We start from the raw sequence: 3,976 nt of genomic DNA, 5'->3' as shown, positions 1-3,976 counted from the left end.
ACTATTGTATGAGGCATCTTTGGATCTTTGGATTACCTTATGATCCTTTGATCACGTTTTGGGGGCTGGCCATCTCGGCCATGCCTGGACCTTCACTTATGTATTTTCATACGGTAGAGTTTCTACACTCCATAGATTAAGGTGTGGAGCTCTGCTGTTCCTCAAAGATTAATGCAAAGTACTACTGTTTTCTATTCAATTCTTCTTATTTCTCTTCTAAGATATCCATTCGCACCCAAGAACGTGATGAAGGTGATGATTATGTGTGACGCTCATCATCCTTCTCCCTTATGAACGCGTGCCTGACAAACACTTCTGTTCTACATGAAATAAGCTAGAATGAGTATCTCTTAGATCTCCTAACCGGAATCTTCGTGGCGTAAGCTAGAATGATGGCGGCATTCAAGAGAATCCGGAAGGTCTAAACCTTGTCTGTGGTATTCTGAGTAGGATTCAATGATTGAATGACTGTGACGAGCTTCAAACTCGCGAGTGCTGGGCGTTAGTGACAGACGCAAAAGGAGGGTGAATCCTATTCCAGCATGATCGAGAACCGACAGATGAATAGCCGTGCCGTGACAGGGTGCGTGAGCATATTATTCACTGAGAGGAGGGGATGTAGCCACTGACAACGGTGATGCCCTTGCATACAGCCAGCCATGGAAAGGAGTAAGACCGATTGGATGAAGATAGCAGGAAAGCAGAGGTTCAGAGGAACAAAAAGCATCTCCATTCGCTTATCTGAAATTCTCACCAATGATTTACATAAGTATCTCTATCCCTATTCTATTATTTATTATTCGAAAACTCCATAATTATTTTATATCCGCCTGACTGAGATTTACAAGGTGACCATAGCTTGCTTCATACCAACAATCTCCGTGGGATTCGACCCTTACTCACGTAAGGTATTACTTGGACGACCCAGTGCACTTGCTGGTTAGTTGTATCGAAGTTGTGACAATTATGAATTAAGATCAGAGCACCAAGCTTTGGAGCCATTACCAGGATTTGTTCGAGCCTGGAGATCACAATTTCGTGCACCAAGTTTTTGGCGCCGTTGCCGGGGATTGTTCGAGTTTGGACAACTGACGGTTCACCTTGTTGCTCAGATCAGGTAATTTTCTTTTTGTTTTGTTTTCAAAAATTTTTCAAAAATATTTCAAAATTTTCTCCTTTGTTTTCGAAAAAAAAAAATGTTTTCAAAAAATATATTTTTCTTCAGGATTTTTAAGAATGAATTCTAGTGTTTCATGAAACATGTTGAATCCTATCTGGCTGTAAAGCCATACCCAAACTGCTTTGGGATTGGTATTCAACTAATCACTCCAGTCCATGTAATTATATGTTGAAGCTTGGCTGGCTATTAAGCCATGCCTGACCCTTCGATTGGAGCTTTAAAACTAACATGGCAAGATTCCTAGAATTCATATTAAAAATTTTGAAATCCTTATTTTTATTTTTCACAATAATTTTCGAAAAAAAAAATAATAAATAAAAATACAAAAAAATTAGAAAATCATAAAAATCAAAAATATTTTTGTGTTTCTTGTTTGAGTCTTGAGTCATGTTATAAGTTTGGTGTCAATTGCATATGCATCTTGCATTTTTTCGAAAATATCATGCATTCATAGTGTTCTTCATGATCTTCAAGTTGTTCTTGGTAAGTCTTCTTGTTTGATCTTGATGATTTTTTGTTTTGTGTCTTTTCATGTTTATCATATGCATTCTTGAATTCTTAGTGCGTAAGCATTAAAGAATTCTAAGTTTGGTGTCTTGCATGTTTTCTTTGCATTAAAAATTTTTCAAAATTATGTCTATGATGTTCATCTTGACATTCAAAGTGTTCTTGGTGTTCATCTTGACATTCATAGCATTCTTGCATGCATCACATGTTTTGATCTAAAAATTTCATGCATTGCATAATTTTCACGTTTTCATAAAAATTCAAAAAAAAAAATCAAAAAAATATCTTCCCCTTTTTCTCTCATCAAATTCGAAAATTTGAGTTGACTTTTTCAAAAATTTTTAAAATCAAGTTGTTTCTTATGAGTCAAATCAAATTTTCAATTTGAAAATCTTATCTTTTTCAAAATCTTTTTCAAAATTCAAAATCTTTTTCAAAATTCATGATTATTTTCGAAAATTCCAAAAAAATAATTTTCAAAAACCTTTTTCTTATTTTATATCATAATTTTCGAAAATAACATAATCAATTAAAGTTTTGATTCAAAAATTTGAAGTTTGTTACTTGCTTGTTAAGAAAGATTCAAACTTTAAGTTCTAGAATCATATCTTGTGATTTCTTATGAATCAAGTCATTAATTGTGATTTTAAAAATCAAATCTTTTTCAAAAACTAATTTCTATCATATCTTTTCAAAAAAAAAAAAATATCTTCTTATCTTATCTTTTTCAAAATTTGATTTCAAAATATCTTCTCTAACTTCCCAACTTCTTATCTTTTCAAATTTGTTTCAACTAACTAACTAACTTTTTGTTTGTTTCTTAACTTTTTCAAAACTACCTAACTAACTCTCTCTCTCTAATTTTCGAAAATATCTTCCCTCTTTTTCAAAAATTTCTTTTTTATTAACTAATTATTTTTATTTTTATTTTTTATTTAAAAAAAAAATTTCGAAAAAAATACTAACCTTTTTCAAAAAACTATTTTCAAAAATCACTAACTCTTTTTCAAAAATTGTTTTCGAAAATTCACTTCCCCCTCTCATCTTCTTCTATTGATATACTAACATCTTTCCTTCAACTCTCCAAAAATCCGAACCCCCTCTCTCTCTGAGTTCAGATTTTCTTCCCTTCTTTTCTTCTACTAACACAAGGATCCCTATACCGTGGTGTAAAGGATCCATATTATTATTACTATTTTTTCTGTGCCATCTTCTTTGTCATATGAGCAGGAGCAAGGACAAAAACATTCTTGTTAAAGCAGATCCAGAACCTGAAAGGACTTTGAAGAAAAAAATTAAGAGAAGCTAAAATACAACAATCCAGAGATAACCTTTCAGAAATTTTCGAACAGGAAAAGGAGATGGCAGCCAAAAATAATAATAATATAAGGAAGATGCTTGGTGACTTCACTGCACCTAATTCCAATTTACATGGAAGAAGCATCTCCATTCCTGCCATTGGAGCAAACAACTTTGAGCTGAAACCTCAATTAGTTTCTCTGATGCAGCAGAACTGCAAGTTTCATGGACTTCCATCTGAAGATCCTTTTCAGTTCTTAACTGAATTCTTGCAGATATGTGATACTGTTAAGACTAATGGAGTAGATCCTGAAGTCTACAGGCTCATGCTTTTCCCCTTTGCTGTAAGAGACAGAGCTAGATTATGGTTGGATTATCAACCCAAAGACAGCCTGAACTCTTGGGATAAGCTGGTCACGGCTTTCTTAGCCAAGTACTTTCCTCCTCAAAAGCTGAGCAAGCTTAGAGCTGATGTTCAAACCTTCAGACAGAAAGAAGGTGAATCCCTTTATGAAGCTTGGGAAAGATACAAACAGTTGACCAAAAAGTGTCCTTCTGACATGCTTTCAGAATGGACCATCCTGGATATATTCTATGATGGTCTGTCTGAGTTATCTAAGATGTCATTGGATACCTCTGCAGGTGGATCCATTCACCTAAAGAAAACGCCTGCAGAAGCTCAAGAACTCATTGACATGGTTGCTAATAACCAGTTCATGTACACTTCTGAAAGGAATCCTGTGAGTAATGGGACGCCTATGAAGAAGGGAGTTCTTGAAGTTGATACTCTGAATGCCATATTGGCCCAGAATAAAATATTGACTCAGCAAGTCAATATGATCTCTCAGAGTCTGCATGGAATGCAAGCTGCATCCAACAGTACTCAAGAGGCATCTTCTGAAGAAGAAGCCTATGATCCTGAGAACCCTGCAATTGCAGAGGTAAATTACTTAGGTGAACCTTATGGAAACACCTATAACTCAACATGGA

At 34.6% G+C, this 3,976-nt stretch overlaps 1 non-coding gene across 1 annotated transcript; it reads right to left on the bottom strand.

Annotated features, from left to right (window-relative positions):
- Positions 1-3,444: 3,444 nt before the first annotated feature.
- Positions 3,445-3,552, bottom strand: LOC112773805 (small nucleolar RNA R71). The gene has a single exon (XR_003188334.1). It is a non-coding gene; the product is annotated as a small nucleolar RNA R71 (small nucleolar RNA).
- Between the last annotated feature and the right edge of the window lie 424 nt (positions 3,553-3,976).

Source organism: Arachis hypogaea, chromosome 18 (assembly GCF_003086295.3).
Source record: "Arachis hypogaea cultivar Tifrunner chromosome 18, arahy.Tifrunner.gnm2.J5K5, whole genome shotgun sequence".
Classification (NCBI taxonomy): Eukaryota; Viridiplantae; Streptophyta; class Magnoliopsida; order Fabales; family Fabaceae; genus Arachis; species Arachis hypogaea.
This window is presented reverse-complemented; position numbering and strand designations above follow the sequence as displayed.